The following is a 25,642-nucleotide window of genomic DNA, read 5'->3' as shown; positions in this document are numbered from 1 at the left end:
CGTGTGAGAGGCAGCCGATCGATGATGTTTCTCTCTCATCTCATTGATGTTTCTATCTCTGTACCCTTCTCCCTTCCTCTCTCTCTAAAAATCAATAAAAACGTATTTTTTAAAAATAAGAGGATTGGAGCAGATAATCTCCAAAATTCCTTTCAACTCTAATTCTCTAATTCTAACTTCTGAATTACATAACAAATACTGTTAACCAACCAGTTTCAGTAATTTATTATTCTTCTCCCTAGGTTTCTTAATTGATATTGATCTTGCTTTAGCTAGTGCTGCCAATTCCTAAGAAAATGGAAAATTACCTTAATCTTTATAGCCATCATCTAGGTTTTGAATTTATAATTTACTGCCCAATTTCATTCAAGTTTGAATAAATGAAATTTACATATTTATGTACTCCATCAATTATTTGATTAACAATGCACAAATCATGAACTGAGCTGCCTTCAAACAGAATACATGGATAATAAATGAATTCTTCCTCAAAATCTTCATCACTTTCGGGTTACTGGTCATCTTTAACTCAAAACTGATTTACTTGGTAGACTAAAGGGGCCAGAGAGAGAAACCATCCACTATCTCTCAGGCCAGGACTTCACTATAATATACCACAGAGGGCCTTTGTGAATGACTAAGCTTTAGTGCAGTTATTCTGATAATAATACACCATCCACATTTTATAATCCTGTGCATCTGCAGACTCCTGTCATGTACATCATCTCAATTGCCACAACAATCTTTTATTTTGAAATAAATTTAGATTTACAAAAAGTCACCAGAGTAGCACAGTGAGTCCCTATAGACCCTTCACCCAGCTCCCCCTAATGTTAGCATCTTACATAACTGCAGTCCACTTATCAAAACTGAGAAATCAGCATTGGTGCAGTACTGTTAACTAATCCAAACACTTTCCTCAGAGTTCAACACTTTTTCTGCTAATGCCCTTTTCTTGTTCCAGGATCCAGTTCAAGACATCACATTGCATTTAGTCAACATGTCTCCGTAGTCTCCTCTGGTCTGTGACGTTTCTCGTCTTTTCTTGTTTTTCATGACTTGGCATTTTTGAAGAGTATGAATCAGGTGGTTTACAGAATGGCCCTCAATTGTGTTTGATGTTTACTCATGATTCAACTATGGTTACGTTTTGAGGTTAAGAATCCCATAGAAGTGAAGTGCCGAATTTATTACGTAATCTCAGAAGATATGTAATATGGACATTACAGTAGTCCCCCTTATCTGCAGGGGACGTGGTCCAAGACCCTACATATATTATGTTTTTCGTATACATCCATCCCTATGATAAAGCTGAACTTATAAATTAAGTACAGTAAAAGGTTAACAACAATAACTACTAATAAAGTTGAACAATTATTACTCTAAAATAAAGGTTACTTGAACACAAGCTCTGTGCTACAGCAACAATCAATCTGATAACTGAGGCGGCTATTAAATTACTGATGGGCAGATAGCATCTCCAGCATAGATGTGCTAGACGAAGGGATGATTCTCTCCCAGGCAGATGGAGCACGGACACCAGGAGGTTTCTTGATGCTTCTCAAAATTTGAAACTTACAAATTGTTTATTTCTGAAATGTTTCTTTTAATATTTAGAATCATGGTTGACCCCAGATACTGAAATGGGAAAGTTAAACCGCGGATCAGGGGCCACTCCTGCACTTATCACTGGTGATGTTGACCTAGATCACTTGGTTAAGGTTGCATTTGTCAGCTTCCCCCACTAAACACAATTTTTCCTTCTGACTCTTTCATTGGAAGCAAGTCATTAAGGACAGTTCACATTCGAAGGGAGAATTAAGCTTAACTCCTTCAGAAGGTGTGTGTCTACATCTAGGATTTGAAATTCTTCTGTAGACAACCACTGTTGAAACCGTATACTGCTGTTTCCACTTGTGTGGGTGAAGACTGGGCTCAGACTGACCAAATCACACCGCTAAGATATAGTAGAGCTAGTTTGCAAAAACGGCTCTTCTAATTCCAAATCCACTCATTTTTCCATGACACAGTAACACCTCTATTTAGATAAAATTATTTGTTCTGTGTCTTGGTGGGAGTCCAGTGATATACACTTCAGTTTTTGACTTGTTTTTGTTTGTCAGCTAAAATATTTCTTCTCTGATACTATTTGGATGTAGCCGGAAGGGTCAGTGTGATTTCCCAAATCTACTTTAAGGTGTATAATATGATCTAGGAGACTCTAGTTTAGTCAGGATCCAGTTTATTCTTATTCTAGGCACTAGCCAGCCTTCTGTCTCCTCATGTAGATTTTTTTTTTTACTCTAAAACTACCTAATAAAAATAGAGACTTCATCTTTCTGTAACATTTAGACCTTGCCTCCGATAAAAGAGAGATTTGTTATCCTCAAACTCATTTTGTCACCTACCAAAATGAATGTTTACCAAATTGAGTTCCAGGTCTCCGTAGAGTGATCTGAATTATAATTATCTAAGCAACCCAGGCAAATGTACGGATTGAGCTTGTTACTTACTCCATGTCAGCGGCATTGCATTCTTCACTCTGCCTTCAGACATCAGGCTTGGGAGAGCTGTCAGCTGGTAATGATTTTCAGTCACAGCAAAGGGAGGCCACATTGTAACAGGTGACACAAAGGGGAAAGATTCTGTATCGGATTACCAATTCCCAAGAGCTACCCCAGGTCACTGGACTTCCCACCACGTGTGAACTTCAGGAATTTACAGACCTTTTTAAATTAGCATTTCTTCGGGCACAATTACTTGTCTTATCAGTCACTCAAATAATGTTTAATAAGCACTCCCCGGCTCGTGGTGATTCACTAAAGCTGTGGGAGGGTTAATCCAGAATGACAGTCCCCGCCCACCGGGCCCTCACAGTCTGATACAAAGACAACCGGCCCACACAGAAAGGGAGCATTCCAGCCCTACACAAAGGGGGGGCCGTTTTACGTTCACTGGGTTTGGGGGCTCGTGGTTTTTGTTGCCTATTTTAGAGGGATGTGTATGTCCAAGAGAAAAAAAGAAGGAGAGACAAGATTACAAGTACTAAACATTGAAGGAATTAGGGGAAGAAAGCAGATTTTGCTGGTTGCCAATTTAAGGTTTTAATATTAAGTTTAATGAGCTCTCCCCCGGGCATGGCTGTGCCTAACGCAACAAGGATGGACGTTTCACAGAGTGGAAGCATCCAATCTCACAAGTCACCTGGACAGGCTGTCCGTGCCTCCTCACACGCCCCGTCTCCGTGAATTTTCTGCCCTCCTGTGACCCGGGCCCTGACCCTGCAAACATCGTTAACATGCTGGAAGGGCCGGGCTCACAGTCCCTCCAGAGGCAGGGCCTGGGCCTGGTGCTCCTGTTGGCAGAGCTTCCCTGCTCGCCGGTCCACCTTCTCTCTCTGCAGTTTAATGTGAATTCCTAACTGTGGAGTCAGAGACTCATCCCTGCAGGATATTTTATCTCTCAACCTCCGTTCTCTAATCTGTAAAATCCCTAGTTGGACTGTGAGAGTTAAAAAGTAAACGTATGTCTAAAGCACTCTATAAATTGTGCAGCACTATGCACCTGTAAGGAAACATGAAGGGGTCTTAGATTCGAATGTGTATGTGACCTTTGTAGTTTCAAATTAAGTGGCAATCGCCTTTTTAGCTTCTTTTCAGGAATTATCTCAAGTTTGGGCCACAAATTTTCTTTTCTCATGAATTAAACTATCTTCAAAGATCTTTAAAAATGGCTGTACTAAAATAAAAAATCAATTATATATTATTAAATCTGTAATAAATAAAATAAAGTAAAAGGCGCAAGAAGAATCAGACTGTTAAATTGGAGAAATATGTGGGGGTATTTTCACATTTTTTAAATTGTGGTTAAATATACATAATATAAAATTTACTATTTTAACCATTTTTAAGCAAACAGTTCTGGGGTGTTAAGTAATACACATTATTGTGCAATTATCACCACCACCCCTCTCCAGACCTTCCTTAAATAAATTCTGTGCTCATTAAAAAAATAACTCTCCATTTCCCCATCTCCCCTCAGCCCTGGCAACCACTATTTTGCGTTCTGTCTCATAAAACTGGACTACTTTAGGTACCTCATATAAGTAGAGTCGTGTAGTATTTGTCACTTTGTGGGTGGCTTATTTCACTCAGCATAATATCCATCCATGGGGCAGCATGAACACACAGGTTTTTGACTAAGAGAATCTGAAATTAGAATTCCACCTCTACCACTTACTAGAAAACTGAAACACTGGAGGTGACTTAACCAAAGATAAAATTGCCAAAGAAAAAACTTGGTCAGAACAATGAACTGAAAAAGTAAGACTACACAGACATGCACACACACATATGGCAGGCAAGTTGACTTAGCGTAAACACAGTTTTAACTCTGGAGTTTAAATATTAAATATTAGCAGCCTTTCTGGCTCCAGCTGAAGTGTTGGTTGCACCCCTGTGACATGGTCTCTGAGCCTCGCAGGGACTCCAGCTCCAGCCCTGGGGGGCCAGACTCTCCTCCGCATTGGTTTACTTACACCTACGCTCCTCCGCACAGGAGCAAAGGGAATTAAACATTTGAAAACAACAACAATGTTCCAACAGTGACCACTTTTGTTATTCACTGCAGACTGAGTTTAGAATTTTTCTGTGTCTTGTTTTATTTGTTTACCTCACAAACATGTATTATATACATACATATATCTGAATATATGTACCCAGACATAAGTCAAACTAAAAGACCACCAATGAATTTGTGTCCTAGTTCTAGCTTTTGACGTGAATAGTTAGCTAAATTCCTCTAGTTCCTTTTATAAATTATAAAACAGTTACAAGTTCTCTGCAACAGACAACCTAAGCCTATAGAGAGAATGGAGACGACATAAATTATACTCATTAAAAATTGTCTGGGCAAAGTGCATAAAAATTCACAAAAGAAAACATCTCAAGGAGAAAAATCCTTTCTAAACCTTTCCCCATGTATATATTGGATTTGACACACTTAGGGAAGTAGTATAAAATATTTATCAAAAAGTTAAAGATGGGATAAATACACCCAGAGAAGCCTCTACCCAGATGTCATTGTTGGGCAGCAGGTTCCTTTCTTCCTAAAAGCCATGGGAGCGCCCAAGGCTGCCCAGGCCCACGCGCAGGCAAGACCAGGGCTCCCCGCACAGCGGCTGGCCTTCCTGGCCGTGCTGAGATCACCTGTTTCCCACAAGCAGACTTTCCTTATCCAGTTTAGTCGGCAGTGATCTCAAAAGTCTGAAGGTAGAACCAAAAATGTCCTTCTGCCCCTCCTCCGCTGTGAAAAACTATTTTAAGGCAATTGTGCGAAAAAAATGATTTTTAGGTTTTTAACTTATATGAGCCATGTTATATTAAAGCTGAGGATTCAACCCTGTGTGTATGCCAGTCTCCCCTGTACAGCTTCTTAAAAATATTGATATCCAGGTCCCAGCCCCAGAGTTTCTGATTATCTAGGTGGGGCCTGAACATCAGTACTTTTCGAAGCCTCCCTGGTGATTTTAAATGCATCCAGGTTTGGGAGCCACTGCAGTAAAGTTACCCATATTTGTTGTTGCTGTTCTGTGCAGCTGTTTCCCTTCTCCCTGCTTCGGTCACCAGTGTGCCCCTACATTCCACCCAACTGCAACATAGGGCTTCCCATGGGCAGTTGTCCCCAAGAATATCACGCAAGCTCTCGTCACTGAGCTTCATGACAGGCGTCACCTACAAGGCTCTGCTTCCGCCAGGCCAACGGTTAGCTCATCAAGAGTCATTATGTCCGTTCCTATTTATGCCCCATGTGCTAGATTTATAACCAGGTTATTCAATTTACATGGATCTACATGCTTACTCCACCAAGTCTGGGTGTAAAAGGAGAAAGAATATTTTCATTGAAAACAGATGAATACTTTGTTCCAATAAGGCAAGTCACTAAGAAAAGTTTGTTGTCAAATTGAATGTGAATAAAAACAATTGGAAAAATTGAGAAAGAAAATCATAAAAATATAAAATCTAGATAACTTCTGTACTTATCTAGTTCCACTTTAAAGAAACATAGGCTAGAAAGCAGAAATGAAATCTTGAATGGTGTGACTTGCACACAAAAAGAGAAAGAGAAGGAACTCCAATCATGTTCAAGAAATAATAGCATTTCTATCTCAGCTGACTCGTTGAAATAAACACACTCAGGTGTTGTATTAACTCTCTAAGGAAAATATCATATAATTGTATGTACAGGAATGCTGAATAAATAATCAGGAACACCAGAAAAACTCTTCTTGCCCCTCCTCCCCTTTCTCCTGTGTCATAAGTGACACCGAAAAAAAAAAAAAAAAAAAGCCTGAAAGAATTAAGGATTATGACAGAAATCAAGCTTGCCTGTCAGGTATGACTGCTAAATAAAGGCTTGAGACTCCCTGCTTTAGAAAACAACTTATAATCAACTCTGTGTATTCAATAGCTTGCTGGGGGGAAAAAAATCAATGCAAAACTGCTGATTTTCTGAATTTTAATCAAATAGTCGAGAAAAAAAGGAAGTTTTCAAGGAAGTTAATGGGGTGGGAGCATATCAAAGGTAAGAAAAAGATTTAAAGCAGCAGCTGAGAAGCCCCTATGCAAAGTAATTCCACCGACTTTGGTTTTTTTCTTAAAATAAAGCAGCCCCCGCTGTAATTCCGCCAGTGCCACCCCAGGTCCTGTGGTTCACTCACTAAAAGGGCACCTTTTGTGGGTGCACATTAATTTTGTAAACAAAAGCGCTTCACTTATCACAGAGAGCAGTCTGTGCACTGCAGGGATCTGGTTCAGCAAACATTAAATAATTGCCTAGTTAAAAGGAAAAAGACAAATATTAGGTGTGTGTGACAAAGGTTTCATTCTGTGTTAATTTTAGCAGATAAAGGTATGTGGCATTTACAACGACGTCTTTCAGTCAGACTTTAATGCAAAGCCGGATATTTTTTTGACAGAGTAAAGTCCGTAAAAAGCCCTCATTTGAAGCTTTGGATTGATTTGTCACTATGCTCTAAGTCACTGCCTTTGTATTAGACTTAACAACATGTTAACATTGTGTGAAAAGAAGACCTGTCCCTACAAGTCAATTTTTCGTGCAACTCAGAATAGCAGGCAGATCGTCTTGCTCACACTCAACCACACACACACACACACAGCCCCTGAGAAAACCTTGAATCCTTAAAACTTTTGGAGGCTTTGCAGGAAAATTAAACAAGGGTAATCCTTTGGATACTTTTTTTCTTGTGCCTGGAATTTCATCATGAGCTCTGAAGAAATCTTATTAGATGCAACACATGTATACATATATCCACGCATGTATTTATTTATGTAACAGAATTCTGCAAATGTGACAGCCTGTGCACTCTCAAAGAATGAATAGGCCCTAGGAAGTCAGAAAATCACAAGAGAATTTCCCCTAAATAGTGCTTTGCTTTCACTTTTGGAGCAAATGGTTCTGAATAACAAGCATGATGAACTGTATTAGTCTTTCTTAAGGACCCGCGGTCTCCAGTAGGAGAGTAGCACACAGGTTTCACTGGCACATTAATTTTAAAAGTGCCTCTGCACTCGCACTAGGTGCAAGGCCGGGGCCAGGTGAGGTGAAGCGTGTAGAGAAGTGTCACCCGCGATCCCTGATTTCCAGCTGGTGCTTGTTGTCTCGTTTCCCTGAGACCACGCTCACACTCTCAGTTTCGGAGTGTCAGGCGGCCACTCCGCTAGCAGAGTCCTCACGTGTTGAAAAGGGGGAGAGACTAGGAAAGGTGGGACCCACAGTGATGCTGAAGCCTTGCAGGAGGTCAGGTGAGCACTCGGATTAAATCATTTCCAGCTCGAGGCCTTGTCCTTCCCATGTCCCTGCCGTGGAGGGAAGCAGTGAATTCATTGAGTGGCACAGCTGACCCAGAAAAGTGTCTCAGGGTGAAAATGCACCTTCATAGCCCAGCATGCTTCCTGTCACTCTCAGCAGGCACGCACCGATGCTGGCTTGGCAAATAGTAAAGGTTCCCATACAGATATTCATAGTGCCCAGTTTATCTGAGAGGGCAAAATGCATGGCACTTGCTGACCAGCATTCCCTTCGAAGTATGAGACAAGCATCACCAGCCACAGCTTTTTGGTTTTTTATTGACGAGGGAGAAAAAGAAAAAGAGAGAGAGAGAGATTTGTTGTTCCATTTACTGATGCATTTATTGTTTGCTTCTTGTATGTGCCCTGACCGGGGATTGAACCCACAACCTCGATGTATATGGAAGACGCTCTACCCAACTGAGATACCCAGCCAGGGCCACCAGCCATAGCTTCTTGAAGGATAAATTGAGCTAAAAAGTGTCTAAACAACTTGCTCAATAACCACTGGCACATCTGTGGAAGGGTTTGAAACAGGTCTCTCTCTCCCAATGCTTATTTATTTATACAATTATTGAAATTTTCCTTTCAAACCTGCCCAGGGAGCACTTTCAGACAGAATTATAACAAATAATACACTCTTAAAACAACAGCAAGAGTGCACAATGATTCATTTAAATCAATATTCTTTAAAATCTTGGTTTGTTACAAAAGACAAGTCTTTGTGAGGGACGTGTGCAGGGCACAATCTGAGAGGCCGTGTGAAGCATCCCTGCCTGGCAACATTTCATACATTAACTTTTCTTGACTAAAGATCCTGAACTGTTAAAACAATAATTAACGTTTCATGGAGTATTCCCTAGACCCTATAAATATCTTTTTTGTGATATCTATCACTGTTTTTTTGTTGGCTGAATGCTTCTTGCTCAAATTTTCAAGTACCTTTGGGGAAGGGATTCTGGGAAGCAGGTAACTGCCAGGAGAGTGACTCCTGATTGGAACCACAAAATACTTCTTATTTCTAGGCATATTGAAATCCCTAGTTTTTCAACTGGTCCTTAAAAATGGATTTCAGTTCCTTTATGGAGAAGAAAATAAATGTTTGTGGTAAAGATTTGCCTACTATTGAGAAAATTTAAGCTCTATGGAAATAATTTATCTTATTTTGAGAAGTGAAGTATTGGTTTAATAAATAGTAATAGTCATATTTCAATGTCACTACATGCCAAGAACAAACATGCCAAATGAAAACTTTCCTAGCTGCTTCCAATCCTAACAATAAAAAAGTTTAAAGGTTTGAGGTTTAGAACAAATGTTTGTTTAGCTTATTACTATAAAGTAATTTCAACCTAAATGTTTTGGTTTATGTCTTCTCTATTCCCCCAATTGCCTGATGTAGTACTTTGCTAAATAATAACCACTCTTAGAAAATTAGAGACTGAAATTAGACAGGAAAATTACACATTTTGGTAGCAAATCAAGGCCCAATAAGAATATCTGCAATCTTAAAGATTATTCACTTTTACAATATATTTGAAAGAATGTTCAGCTTCAAAGATTAGATTTTGTTTTAAAAAAGAAGAAGCACTGTGCTACTGTCCAAAATTCAAATAGGTATTTGAAAATAACATTTAGGTCAGTTCTATAAATGATACAGAACAAAAGGACTTCTCTTTAAAAAAAAAAAACAGATTAAAATTAACCAAACGCTCCCTGAAACTAAGAGGGAACATTGTCAAATATGGAAAAAGAAATTAGCCATATTTTATATTTACATTTCAGAGACAATTTGATTTTCCATGTTAGCTGGAAAAATTAAGGCCTATAAATAATGGAAAAGGCGGTTATTGCCATTCTTCCAGTTTTATTGGAGAATCAGAGTCAGAGGGAAAGCGGTTAGCTAGATCTTTGTTCCACACCTGCTTCTGCCCTTCTGTTATTTAAGCTTTCTGATCTTACTTTCTTCCATGGTAAACAGAAGGGCTTGCACTAACCTGGGCTCTCTCAAGTCCTTATTGGTGGGTGGGGGCAAGCAGGGAAGATGGCAGTTTGCTTGTTTGCAGAAGGACAGTGGAATTATTTCAAACTAGAGCCTCCTAAAATTCTTCCTCTCCAAAATGACATTTTTCACATTTCTTTATTTGAGAATTGCTTTACCTATGCCAGCATCCCTAAGGTGCTGGCAACTAAAAAGTAGACATCTGCAAATGACATTCAATATCCTTTAAATCATACAGTTCTGTGACCCATATCACTTCTAAGAAAGATAAATTTACTCACAAAGTATTCATGATATAATGTTAAATAAAAATAGTACTATGTAAAATATAACTACTGTGAGTAGAAGAAAAATGTTAATTTATTTATGGATGGTTTTTAAAATTTTTATGGATGTCTTTCTAATTTTCCTTGAATAAAATATATTAATTTATGATAAAATACATCATTTCAATGTAGCAGTGTTTTATTATTGGATCAAATAAAAAATAAGATGCACACTCATCCAAGCTTAGGTTTTGAAAGATAAGCCTTACATAAAAGCTCAAACCTTAACATAATTAACAAAAACCTTCATGAATTTGTTGTTTATGTCTAGTATGTTTCTTGCCCTCCAACACCACACCGCGCACACTCACACTCACACTCACAGGCCTATCCAATGCCCCGTGCCAGGTAAGAAGCCACATAAGGTTCTTGACATGATCACCGGGGGTTTCTCTGACTATATTCTTGGAACCCTCTTCCCAGTCCACTGTTTGGAAAATGCTATACTCAGTCTTAACCTGTCAGTATTTTCCCCAGCAGGCCTTCGCTGGCCACCTAAGAGGGGTTAGGTGCTATCTCAAGGGCCCCAATAACCCCCCATACTTATTCCTGCTGTAGCACTTAGCACATTTTTCTGTAATAGTCCGTCACTTATACTGTACACCCAGTTTCGTGATGGTAGTTATTTTGTTCAGAGTTGCACCCAAAGGAAATGCAAGTGCCTGGCATGTAGTAGGTACTCAATAAGTACTTTCAGAAAGAATGAATGAAGAAAGACTCTCTTGAGAAGTGATCATCACTTAAAAGCCGTTCCCCCACACCCTGGAACTCTCCTTCTGTCTGCACGGGCATTTGTCATCAATGTTGGGGTTTCGATTCTTCAAAGGACGAAACCATAAATTTGTCTCTTTCCACTTTGCATTCATCCCTTTGGAGTGGAAACTTGTTTCATGGTCAGAGACAGGTGGATGGAAGGAAAGGCACATACTGCAAACCCTAAAACTTGGAGTAATTCAATCAATTCATGAGACCCAAAGGAAACTACTAGAGTTGTATGTATGTGCGTGAGCAAGCCTGCATTATCGACATAAATATGACCCTTTTATGTCTTTCTTTTCTCAGTTCTTCATATATGGATGGCATGTTTTATGGACTAGTGTTTTATGAAATATTTCTAATTGCTTGGCATTGTGTAAATAGCATAAGAGAGTATAACCGCAGGTTTCAAAACCACAAGATACACGTTTTCCTAAATATTATAAATGCCCTAGATGAACTTTATATATATATATCACATTTCTTAAATATGACTATTTTTAAAATATTGTCTGATATACTCATCTGGATTTACATGATTCTGGGGGACTCAGGTATTTCAGAACTACGAGAAATATGTTTCATGTAATGCTGTTTCCAGTCCTAAAGACAAGCAGTATTTTTTGGAAAGAAAATTACTTCAGTGCCTGTTACGATTTCTGAAGCCAGCTCTTAAGGCACCTGCAGGACAGAAGAACCTTAAATCTGGCCGCAGGTGCAGGAATTACTGTTTGTAGAATGTGGGCCAAGCAATCCTGAAGCGCAAAGCCAGACATTAGCAGATACATAAGTTGAGATCTATTATAACAGCTACAAAAAAATTAACTAGAAGCATAGCTGCTGTTAAGAATTAGGATCAGGACTTAACATTTGTTTTAATTCCTTTTACTCAAAAAAAAAAAAAGAATATATAGATGAATGAGAATCCAGACTCATTCACATATCAACCCCTTCAAAACCCTCTGAACTTTCAATTGTCAACCAATGGTCGTTGGCACTAATTCAACACCAATGGGAGCCCCCAGTTTGGGGTGTGGTGAAGAGGGAGACCTTGTTCAGCGTAAACAGCTCAATTGTGACACAGCGTGGCTGTAGAAATCCAAACCGCGAGACCACCCAATAGTGTGACAGAACAGCTAGGAGGCAGCTCTGGGCCAAGGCAGCCCCAGTGTTGCAGCTCCGCCGTCTCTGGTGAGACAGGTCTAATCAAGCCTGCTCTGGTCCAGCCACTGACAGGGGACAACGCCACTGTGGTTCACTGGGACAGGTGCAGTGTTACCGCTTCAGCTGAGGAAACGCAGGCTTTGCTGGAAACCAAAAGTGCCCTCCCAGAGCCAGAGGGAGAAGTCTCCACCCCTGGTTCCTGATTCCCTGTTCTCATGCAAGCCAGGATTCCAAATTTTCACAGTTTAGTCTAAAAAGCACTGTCCTGACTGGTCAGACTGGAGCCACCCTGATTGGTTGGTGAAGATGCTAATATGGATACAGCTGCACAGCTCTGATCGGGTGGGGGATGTCTCAGTCCTATTGGTTGAAATGGGATTCCAGAAACTCCTTTAAAAGGGTTTGCTCAGCCCTGGCCAGGTAGCTCAGTTGATTAGAGCACCATCCCAATACACCAAGACAGCTGGTTCCATCTCTGGTCCAAGCATATACAAGAATTAACCAATGAATGTATAAATAAGTGGAACTACAAATGGATGTTTCTCTTTCTCTCTCTCTCTCTATTCCTCTTGCTGGGGGGAGGGGGGGGCTGTGACAAGAAAAATAGAGGACTCACACATCCTGATTACAAATTTGATTTTTAAAAATTACATCAAAGCTAAAGTAATCAAAACAGTATGGTACTGGCATAAAAACAAACGTATAGACCAATGGAATAAACTAGAGAGGCCAAAAATAAATCCTCTCATATGTGCTCAGATGATTTTGGACAAGGGTGCCAGGACCATTCGGTGAGGGAAAGACATCTTTTTCAGCAAATGGTGCTTTAAAAACTGGATATCCCCATGAAAAAGAATAAACCTGGACCCTTGCTTAACTCCATTTATAAAAATTAACTCAAAGCACATCAAAGACCTAAATAAAAAAGTTAAACCTATAAATTTTTCACAATTTTGGATTTGGCAATCATTTCTTGGAGATGACACCAAAGGCACAGGCAACAAAGGAATAAATAGACAAATTGGGCCTCATGAAAATTAAAAACTTTGGTAAATCATGTACACTATTAACAGTAACAGGATAACTCGTAAATGAGAGAAAAAATTTTCAAGTCACTTATCTGATAAGGGATTAATATCCAGAATATACAGAAAACAAAAAACAATCTAAAATGAACAAGGACTTGAGTAGACATTTTTTTCAAAGAAGAAAAACAAATGACCAATAATCATATAAAAAAGATGCTCCACAATGACATACCACTTCACAGCCTTTAGGATGAGTATTGTTTTTAAAAATCAAACAAAGTACAATGGACAATAACAAGTGTCAATGAGGAGATGTAGAAATTGGGATCCTTGTGCACGATTCAGGGAATGTAAAATAGTATAGCTACTAAGGAAAACAGTATGGTGCGTCCTCAAAATATTAAAAATAGAATTACAATATGATCCCGCAATTCCACTTCTGGGTATACCCCACCCTCCAAAAAAAGGAATTGAAAGCAGAGTTTCAAAGAGATGCTTGTCCCTAGCAGCATGGGCTTCTGCAGCGCTATGTTCACAGGAGTGAGCATGCTCCCAGCGGCACTGTTCTCAACAGCTAAAACTCAGAAGCGGCACAAGTGTCCATCAGAGGGTCAGTGAAAATGCAAAATGTTTAGCTACATACCACTGAAAATCATTTAGCCTTAAAAAGGAAGAAAATTCTGACACGCGCTACAACCTAAATGAAACTTGAAGACATTGTGCTAAGTGAAGTAGGCCAGTCACCAAAACCAGACAAATACTGTATGATTCCACTTACATGGGCCCCAAGGATAGTCCAATGCGGAGACAGAAGGAAGAATGGTGGTCACCAGGGGCTGGGGAGGGAGGCGCTGGGAGCTCTTGATGGCACTGAATTTCAGTTCCACAAGAAAAAGATTTCTGGGAGTGAATGGTGGTGATGGTTGCACAGCACAATGAATTCACTTATACCATTCGTCTGTATATTTAAAAATGATTAAAATGGTAAATTTTACTTTATGTTATGTTATCACAATTTAAATTTTTTTAAAGCAAAGCAAGTAAAAGGAAACAAAATTCACCTCAGAGAAAGCTCTTCGGTCTTTCAGCATTTCTATCTGATCACAATTGCCACCCCAAGAGCTTTGTAAAATGGAATGTGCTCTACAGATACAAACTCCTGTTGGCGGTGGGGGTGATAGTGGTGGCGGTGTTATTACTATCATTATGGTTATTAATATTGTCTTTAATCTAGGATGGCGTGAGACTGCAGAGCGATGGAATGGAAAGCGCTAAGGAGCAGGAGATCTGTATTTTAACCCTGGTTTCTGCACTTGAGAAATGTATGACTAGAAAACTGTACTTTTGTTATGAGAATAACAAAGAGCTTCAATTTCCTCACATAAGAAACGGTAACTACAGTACTTATAATAGTGCGGATTAGAAATCATTTGGGTGAGATGCCTAGCACAGCGCCCAAACACTGATGCATAGTACATGTTCAATAAATGGTAACTACCATTGTTGTACTATTATTAGTATAATTAAATTATTGCAAGGAGAGAATAAGATTATCTACATTAACCTGGTATCTAGGGAGCAGTCAATAAATATCAGCTCACCATGATATTGCCACCACCACCCACCATCATAATACTAAGCTTAATGCCTCTTTTTTTCTGTCTTTGTTTTTACTGTTCTTACTTCCAATTTAGGTGTGATTATAATCAGTGATCCTAGACAAAATGGTTTAAAGGCAAATTTATTTTTATATTATTTTGAGAAAAACTTATTTTCCATTTTAGCAGAATGTATTTTGTCCAGAATAAATAACCCAATACACCAATAATTCCAAAATGTTAATTTTCAGTGCATTATGGCTTAATTCTCTTCAAATATTTAGGAATCCTTGGGAAAGATAATTAAATCCTCTTGTGTTTTTAAATTTTAAAACATGGGTTTTCTGTAGTTTGTCTTAAATAATCAATATTTGTCAACATTTCTCTTCTCTCCAGAGGGTAGTAATTAGAATTGAGCAGTAAATTATCATTAATGTACATAAATGCAAGTGTCATATGTATCTTGTAAAATAAACATCTGGTGAAATTCTTGAGTGTATCTATACATTATAAAATGGAAAGCATTTTTTAATGTTTCCTAAAAGCCTAAATAAGTTTTATTTCCTTCCTCAAATTGGGAACTTTCTGAATAACATCATTCTTCGTTTATAATCTTCGTATTTTTCCATGGCCCCACATTCTCCCATCCTTCCCTTCCTCCATCTGTCTGAAACACTCATTTAAAACAGCAAGCTGATGTTAATTACCAGAGACAAGTGTTAATGGATTTTAATTTTGCTTTATTAGAATTTATGCAAATTTCACTGTGTTGAGATTCAAATAAAATCCATACAGACACAACTTTTTTTTCTGTTGACTTTACTTTGTAGAAGGAGATGAAGAAAGTTTTAATTAGTATTTGGTGACAGGAACTATTGATAGCTATATCCTTATAATGAGAAATAGTTGTCATAAAATTATCTTTAAAACTGTGTGAGTTTCATAATTCGTTAATTAGCACTGATGTCTTTCCTCCGAAGATTCAAATATTCAGCTACACTTTCTGTAAGCTTGTTTATTTTTATTGTCTAATGACTCTCTTTATTTGTTTTTATCTTGATCAAAATGTGTACATTGCTATACACTAAATAATATTCTTTCTCTTTCACCCAGTGGATCCCATGATATAGGTTTATTAGAAAGTGGCCCTGGTGATTCAATAAATACTTCGCTAAATGAAAAAGAATATGAGAATTTTCTGTATATTCCTGGCTCTAGCGTTATTATTTCTATATTATCCAGGAGATACAAATACAATGTTGAGCTTTCCAATATTCAAAATTATTCAAAGACAGTTTCTATTTGCATAGCTTTTTCCAGAGTACTATCACAGAAATTTTAAGTTATAAATTCTTATAAGAACATAAAAATAAAGACTATTATCTTCATTTTCCACATTAGGAGACTGAAGCACTAGCTCCTACATCTAGTAAGTGGCAAGTCCTGGGTTGGCGTAGTCTTGCTAACTGGAGGCAGAGTGTTCTTTCTTTTATATCCTAGATGCCTCAATCAACAAAGTTCAGTACTGAGGTGAGTGAGGCCTTACATGAAGTATCTGTGGTGGTTTAAAAAATAGATCCATACATTCTCTCTAATTCTCCCTTCAAGAGGTAGAGTTTAATTGCCTCTCCTGGAGAATGGGCTGGATTTGGTGACTTGCTTCTAACAAATGGAATGCAGAAGAAATGAAAAAAAAAAAAAAAGTCACTTCTAACATTAGGTTATGAAAGGGCTGGAGCTTCTGTTTGGGGAGCTTTCTCTTTGTTCACTCACTCGGGAGAAACTAACTGCCTTGTCTGGAGGACACCCAGGCAGCCTTGTGGAGAAGCTCTTGTGGTGAGGAACTGAAGACTCCAGTCAGGAGCCAAGTGAGTGAGTGAGCCTTCTCAAAGGACCTAGGCAGAGTCAGATGCTGAAACTTCAGCTGACATCCTGCCTACAACCTCATGAGAGACCCTGAACCAGAAGAACCCAACACCACAAGCCACCCTGAATCTCTGACCCTCTAAAACTATGAGATGAAAAGTGCTTGTTGTTCCAAGCCATTAAGTTGGGAGGTAATTTGTTGTGCAGCAATAGATAACTAGTACAATGTGTGTGCCATATCCTGTGATTCTTAGGATAGGGCAAATACATTAAAAAGGAGTGGGGGCTGGGACACAGGGTCCCCAAATTGAGGCCTTGAATAGTACAAAAAGAAACATTTTTAAAACCTAGAAGGCAAAGAGGGCGCTGGATCATGGCCTCTTGGGGTTCCATATGGCTAGGGATACTTATGATTAAAAGCTTTGGAATCAAAACTTTCTGTGTTAAAGATCTAATCTTATGCTTACTGTGTAACATATACAGATTATTGCATCTCTATGCCTCAGTTTACTGTATAACATGTGCAGATTATTGCATCCCTATGCCTCAGTTGCCTCATGTATAAAATGGTTATATTAAATAAATTCATAATGTTCTTGGGAAGATTAAAAGTGATGCTACATGAAAAGTACTTAGTTCCTAAGTTAAGTAGTACAGCAGTAGTAGCAATGACCTGTAGGAAAGCAGAAGAGAATTAGAGTTAGGCTTTGTGAGAGCAACACTTAGCGCTTTTGGGTCCTGGAACCCACCACATGTTAAAGTCACAGGACCCAGATGAGCCTGCGGAGCCATTCAGAGCCCAGAGACTGCGTGGGCGCTGGGCATGTGAGACCTAGGGGTTTTCCGATGCAGATGATCTGCTGGCCAGGGAGGTCCCCCAGGGGAGCTTCTGGAGTTGTTCATCACGCTAAGCGTGAGTTCAGCAGTGATTCAAACAGTATCCTGAGGAGAATGGAAACTAGGGTTACGTGGGTTTGGGCAGGGGCATGCAGAATCCACAGAGACGTAAGAAATTAGAGGTTTGTTGAGCCAAGGAGCAAGTACAAGGGCTGGTTGAAGCACAATTACACTGTTGCTACCATTTGCAAAAGTGGCCCATGTCTTAGAATAAAGAGCGAAGTCCCTATCATACAAAAACAAAGGGCTTGTAAGTTAATTTTTAGAACTGAATTTTCCAAGGACAGAAGATGAGATGTTATTTAACCTTGCCCACCCTATCTGTCTCGGATTTTTACCACTTACGCCCCCATGAAGTGCTCTCTTCCTCCTAAGAGGCAAAGCCCTTTCCAAACTGACAGTGCATGATCTTAAAAAGCAGGATTTGGAAATGGCAACAGTGACCACCATTATAATTAATGCCAGACATCTTCAAAGACCTTTTTTCACCTACAAATGAAACTAATTACTAGTCTTTTTCACTGGGAGTTCCTCGCTGCATTATGCAGGAGCAGCAACAGCTGGCTCATCCCTAGCAGTTTATCCTCAAAGGCCTTTCAATAAATCTGTTTTGAATTCTATAGCCTACCCTACCCCCACTACCTAAAAGAAATATTCAGGAAATAGAACCTAGTAAAATGATTTATAGCAGCCCGTAGTCTGGTGGGGAACATGCCGGTGTGGAGGCAATGAATTCCATCCCCTCCTTGGCCGTGCCCAGGTGTAAACAAACAGAGTTAAAAGAACCAGGTACAAGCCATGGCACTCATCAAAACTCTCGGCAAAGAGCTGGAAAGGGAACGAACAGCACTAGCCTTTAAAACTTTTATTTATGGAACACCTAAGGATATGAAAGGATTTAAAAGAAATTTAAGACTGGAATAGACCTTTGAGACTTTCTGTGTTAGTTTAACATCATTGTTCAATTCCTCTCCATACCACCAGCCACCCTCGACTCAAAACGGCAAAAAACTGGGGCTCTAAGAGGCTGGTGGTTCTCTGCATGCCAGACAGACCAGAGGCCAGTCCTCCTGACAGCTAATCTAATTCTCTTCCAACTACATTAAACTTTCCAAAACGCAGATGGACGGACCTACTAGCCTAAATCAGAATGGTTCCTTCTCGGACAATTCTACAGTTCCTGCCGCTTACCTGGCTTTTCAATTCTGAGCATCGATGCCACTCGAGCCTTTACAATGCCTGAAGCAATCTTTCAATGCGCAAAATTTTTTAAAGTTTTACCGAGAAAATATTACATTGAGGGAAACTACATCCACATCTGTAATATATGCAGGTCACTAGACAGTTAATACATAATTATAAAGACTATTCTTTCACAGATAGTGTGGACATGAGTCCAACTAGTGTCCTTCCATCCTAGTCAAGGTATAGAGGAAGCTTTTAGGAAAGGGGGTTGGGGTTAGGGAAATGTCTCTAACTGGCTCTGATTCTTCCCCTTCCCTCACCAACTTCCTCTCTGTCTTCTGATTGACTTGTATTTCCCAGCTATCCCTGTGCATCCCTGAACACTGTTTTGTATCAGAACTGATGGACTATTCTCAGAGAAGTTTCTTAGGTTGCAATTGTTCAAATTTTCCTTTTTCAAAGTACACAGACTTAGGTACCTAATTGAAATTCTGCTATCTCTAATCTTAATTCCTAGCTGCATAATTAATGCAATTGCTCTGCAAGTGCCTGCAATGTCTTCTGTGTTGCTTGCACCAAGAAAGGTTTTTATAAACTGAGTTTACAAATATATGTGTGTGTGTGTGTGTGTGTGTGTGTGTGTGTGTATGAGTGATGCCCAGGAAAAGTCATCCTCTCTCCCTCAGAAACCGTTTTTGTCCATCCATGCCTTTTGGTTCATTTTATTTTTTTAAACTTCAGGCTCCAGGAAATTTTTATTTTTTAAATATATCTTTATCGATTTCAGAGAGAGCAAGGGAGAGGGAAAGAGAAACATCAGTGATGAGAGAGTCATTAATGGGCTGCCTCCTGCAGACCCCCTGCTGGGGATCGAGCCCACAACCCAGGCCTATGCCCTGACCGGGAATCGAACCTCGATCTCCTGGATCCTAGGTCGATGCTCAACCGCTGAGCCACGCCTGGCCAGGCCCTTTGGTTCATTATTAAAATCCTACCGGCACCTTTCAGCCAGGCAGGGTTTGCTTTCTTACTGGCATAGTTGCCTGACTAGTCAATCCTTGCTGTATTCTATGTATTTACTCATGAGGCAGTGTCAGTGCCCAGCTCTAAGCACCACACCCCTAAACTCCTTCAGACGCCCAAGAACAAAACTAGAATTGAAGAAGGTGAAACAAAACAAGGAGCAAGCAGAGGGGGTGCAAGAAAGGGAATGAGAACCTGCCTGAGTGTGGGGTTCCTTCCCTAGTGGCCAGAGAGCCCCCTCTCCTCCTCTGCTGAAGCCAAGCAGGGTAAAGAACAGGGCATAGAGTAGGGGGTGCCAGGTGAGAGAGAAAGGCAAATTGTTTTTTGGAAAGAAGTCACTATTGATTTTATTTCTTTCTATGGAATTTTTCAGGGTGACATTGGTAAATAAAGTTATATAGGTTTCAGGAATACAATTTATTTTAAAAGAGGTCAGGAATTTCATGTAAGACTAGGACTTACCACCAAGATTATTATACCTTTATGCTTTTTTCCTAACATATTGGACAAGACTGGTTCTAAAGTTTAAGTATATGTAAGAATCGCCTGGGGTGCTGGTTAACTATTCAGATTTAGAAGTCTCCCCCAGGGAAGTTGATCCAACAAGTCTTCAGTGAAGCGCAAGTGTCTGGATTTTTAACAAGCCCCTTTGTGTGATGGTTCTGATCCAGGTAACCTCATGGCTTTAAAAGTATGATCTACAATAAAACTACCCATTTCTGGAAAGGAAGGAAGGAGATAAGAAGGGGAGTGTGAAATAATAGAAAACCTATGTGTTGGTCTCTATCCCCTGTTCCTGCAACAGAGCCGTTAAAATCCTTATACTTTCTCAAGTGATAAGAACAGTAGGAACATTTTTTTTTTCTACTATTGGATCTTTGACCCTGGTTCCTGACCCAGAGCTCCTAAATCTCTTGAAAGTTTCTGGGTGACAGGAGTGTCTTTTGTTCTAATGAAGCGACTCTCGGTGGGGTCCTGGATGGCTTCAGGATGGGGCCTGGTAACTAGAAAAGTCAAGCCATAATTAACAGCTTGGAACTTTCCACCTACCCCCCATCCTCCAGAAGGGGAGAGGGACTGGAGACTAAGTTAATGATCATCATGCCTGTATGATGAAGCCCCATAAAAATCCCAAAAATACAGAGTTCGGGCGCTTCCAGGTTGGTGAGCACCTGGAGGTGCTGAGAAAGTTGTTGCTGGAGAGATCATGGAAGCTCCAAGCCCCTATGTGTCTCATCTGCTGTTCTTAAGTAGCCTTTATTACATCCTTTATAATAAACTGGTAAACACATTTCTCTGAGTTCTGTGAACAAGTCTAGCAAATTGTTAAATCCAAGGAGGGGGTGCCGAGAGCCCCAATTTGTAGCCAGTTGGTCCGAAGTAGAGGTGACAACCTGGGACTTGTGACTGACATCTGAAGTGGAGGAGCACTCTTGTGGGACTGAGCCCTTAACCACCTGTGGGATCTGCTGCCAACACCAAGTGAATAGCATCAGAACTGAATTGAATTCTAGAACACCCAGCTGGTGTCACAGAGAACTGCTTGATGGGAGGAAAACCCAGATACCTGGGGCAGAAGTTTTGTGCATGTAAGAAAAAGTACTGTACTACCAGGGGGAAAAAAGAGTAAACAGAAACACACAGTGTGTTTTTCCTAGACAAGGAGAGAGATGAAAGAAAAAAGTTACTTGTTAAAAGGTTTTTTTCTCTTTTTCTCCCCAAGTCTGAAGTTCTTAAAAATATGTGAAAAGCTCAAAATGTAATAAAAACTCAGGGAAACATGAGCTGAGTTCTTGCGTACATTAAAGATCTGTTTTAGTTATATCTGTGCAGATCGTGTAACTTACAAAGAAGAATGAAAAAGACTGAGCAGTCAGTTGTTATGAAGCATTATTTTCTTATGCTATGTACAATTTTATTTTTTAAGTGAGTAAATGCATTTTCCTCAAAAAAAAAAACAAACAAAACACCACACCATTAAATACTCTTTTTACCCTTTTCATGAAACAATTCACAGCCAAATACATTTAGCACATGAGATCTTTGATCTCCAATTTCAACTAACCAGCAGGGTAATAGTTACATTTGAGGTCACAGTGAGGTCTTGACCTCCCTTATGGCTTTTTTCTTTAAGGAAACTTCCACTTTCATCAACTTCCAAATAACCCACTAGTTGCCCAACTTTTAATACCTTACATCAGAGCAAATAAATGTGAGCTTGAGTGAGTGCTGGCAACATGCACTAAAATATGATTTTCCCACTTGGTTTCTTCTTAAAATATGGGTAATGTAAAAGAGGCTAACTTCTTGAGCAGCAAAGGTAACATCCATTTCCACAACATTAAGAATGTCTATGCATGTCGTTCATGTGTACAAAAGTAAATGAGTCATTTGACACTGTGTTGTAATATCTTTATTTCTTAAAGTGTTATATTATTCCTCTTATAGAAATAGCATAGCATATCATCAGTTTATTCTGAGGTAAAAACTAACTTTACATTCGAAGCCTACAATGGTGTGTTTAGAGATTAAATTATAAATTGGAACATTGAAAAAAATCTCATTCAAAAATGTTTTATACCTTCAAATGCTCTTTTTTTTTCTTTTTTCTTTTTTTAGAAAGCTAGGGTGAGAATTGGCACATGCAAATTCTGCTGCCTGACTTCCCCATGACTGATTACAGCTGGTGGAGAGTTCATAAAAGAGCAAAGCTAGCTGTCAAAGCACATTAGCAGCTGCAAAGAAGGAGACAAAAGAATAGCTACCATTATTTTTTACAGTTGTTCATTGGGGTGAGTTGAGGTTTACTTTTTCCTACCTGAACCATGAAAAAAAAATGTCACCTCTAAATATTCCATTTGTATCTCAATACTGTGTTTGTGTCCATACCAACATCCACTATGACTTTAAGATGTTTATCTCCAACAAAAGTGAGCAAAGTAGATACCAAATTAAAAATCCTTGCCCAGCCGGTGTGGCTCAGTAGTTGAGCATTGACCTAGGATCCAGGAGATTGAGGTTCAATTCCCGGTCAGGGCACATGCCCGGGTTGTGGGCTTGATCCCCAGTAAGGAGCGTGCAGGAAGCAGCCTATCAATGACTCATCATTGATGTTTCTCTCTCCCTCCCTGTGCCTACTTTTCTCTGAAATCAATAAAGATTTTTTTTTAATTCCTTGAGGTTGCTAATTGTCTACAACATTCTAAGACCAAATATATGTCAGTTAAATAAATGAAATTTAAAAAGTAGTTCTTGGAATCAGACAACTTGTGGGTATAATTGGGTGACATTGAACTATGTGATGTTGAGGGAATGAAATGAGTAAAAATATATAAGGCACTCACCTTCACAGAGCTTACAGTCTGGTGTGGGAGGTGGATTCTAATTGTGTAGGGTGAACTGCAAATAGTGTTAGAGAATATAATACAGAGTAAACTAATTTAGAGGGTCAGGGAAGACTTAGCTAAAGAAATGATATTTGAGTTGGGCTCTAAAGGGTTCGTATGAGTTAACCAGACAAAGGTTAACAAAGGGAGAGGCTGGGAGGAGAAGCAATGGGGACACTAGGATTGGAGAAAAAGTATCCGTGAAGGCCAAGGCCAAAGAAGTATGATGTGTCCAAGAGAAAGTTCACACGGTGGGAGTACACAAAGCTGAAAAGTATACATGAAGCCCTAAGTTCATATCAGTGCAATTTACAATAGCTAAGATCTGGAAACAGACCAAGTGCCCTTCAGTAGATGAGTGGATAAAAAAGCTGTGGGACATTTACACCTTGGAATACTATGCAGCTGTAAAAAAGAAGGATCCCTACCCTTTGGGACAGTATGGAAGAACCTGGAGAGTATTATGCTAAGTGAAATAGGCCAGTCAGAGAAAGATAAACATCATATGATCTCACTCATTTGTGGAATCTAATGAACAAAATAAACTGATGAACAAAACAGATCCAGAGACATAGAAGCATGGAACAGACTGACGAATCTCAGAAGGAAGGTGGAGGGTGGGGGAGATTAACCAAAGAACTTATATACACATATGCATAACCCATGGACACAGACAATAGTGTGGTGAAGGCCTGGCGGGGGCGAGTGGGAGCAGGGTGGAGGGAGTAAATGAGGGGGAGAAAGGAGGACATCTGTAATACTTTCAACAATAAAGATAAATATTTTTAAAATGAAAATGACACAAAATTAGTCCAAGGCAGGTCACTTACTGTATTGAGGATTTTGGTCTTTATCTTAGAAGAATTTGAGAGCCACCAAAAGGTTTGTGTGAGTGTGTATGCACGAGTGAATGTATGTGTTTATGTTGAAAGCATAAACTCTTAACAGGATGCATGTGTATGCACTCTTCCTCACAGGCTTTGGAGGAAGGGTAGTACATGGCCATATTCGCACCTCAACTCAGTCTCACTGGCTGGGATATGGGAATTGCAGTGGGGACCTACTGTGTGTGGGAACTGATAAGAAGCGAAAGCCTTGGTTTAGGCAAAGGCGATGGAAAGCTGGCCTGAGATAATCAGAAGTCAGAAATGAAACTTTGGCTCAGACCTGGATCAAAGATCCCTAGCTAGGGTCCATGAACAAGAACCAGATTTTGTGGAGAAAAGATAGTTATGTCTTTGGTTTTGAACCTGTTGAGTTTGAGCTGCCTTTGAGGCAACTAGGTAGGGATAAGAGTAGATAGTTGACTGTTACAGAGTAAGAGGCCTCAGGGTAGACCAAGGCTAAAATTATTTGAGCTGTGAGGTGAGTTCTAAAAAATATATAGGATTTTCATATAGGGAGACTGAGGAACAGTTCAGAAAGAAATGTGTAATCTTACTAAAGCAGGAAAGCAAGGGTCTGTTCTTTCATTAACCACTAATGAAAAGTATTTTTATTTATAACAGAATTTAATCAAGACTTGAAAAAATTAGGCCCTGAAAGGCACTAATCCATTAATCTCTTTCCTTAGTCCAATGGAATGTTAATTTTAGAATAAACACATAATAGATGAAATAACGGCTTTATAAAGGGTGAGTTCTTACATTTATGAAATTTACAGCTCTTTTTTTACAATCACAATTTATCCAAAAATTTCTAGAATTTCCTTCAGAATCATGTTTCTTACTTAAAGGCAAAAAAAAAAAAAAAAAAAAAATGCCTTTTAAGCTTTTCAACTATTTCCATAACTTGTTAAAATATTTGGTAAATTTTTGCCTTCGATTTTGTTTTCACTCAAACCCAGTATACAGAACATCAGTTTGATCAGCTATAACCCACTATTAATAATAAAATAATACAAAATTTGCAAATGAGTTAAACGATTTTAAAAGATATTAAATAAGTTTCTATTCAATGTTATCCTTTTAGTTAAGATCAGTCTTATTTCTCACATAGGAATCTGCTTTCTGAGAGGCACAGAGAAGTGTGAAGAACTGTGAACTTGATGGGATCCACAGGGGGAACCAAGTTTCTTTTATCTGCATGACAACACCCAGGTCTCAGATATGTGAATATCATCTCTCAGATGTGTTGTGGTGGGAAAAGTTGAGAACTACTGTTCTACACCCAAGTTTTAAACCCCCACATAGGATATATGAACAATAACACGCATGACATTTATCTTTTTGTGCTGCTCAGGAGAAAAATATTAGACGTTTCATTTCATCATTCCAAGTGGTAGACTGCCCTATTATTTTTCATATACAGAAGAAGAAGACTTTAAAAGCAGCATTTACTATTATTTTCTACTGAGGACAAACTAAAGAATAGAAGTAAAATTACCTTTGCAAACTCCTTGCAAAACAATTCAAATATTTAATTGCTTAATGTGATGTGATGTGAAAGAGAATGCCATCAACACAGATTCACTTCAAGAAACTGGCTACTTGTTTCAGTTTTTTGTGTAGCAAAACCTAGAAAACTGACTATGTCCTTAATTCATT

The sequence above is a fragment of the Miniopterus schreibersii genome (genome assembly GCF_964146895.1).
Source record: "Miniopterus schreibersii genome assembly, chromosome: 8".
Taxonomy (NCBI): domain Eukaryota; kingdom Metazoa; phylum Chordata; class Mammalia; order Chiroptera; family Miniopteridae; genus Miniopterus; species Miniopterus schreibersii.
The sequence above is the reverse complement of the archived record's forward strand: the minus strand, read 5'-3'. Positions refer to the sequence as shown.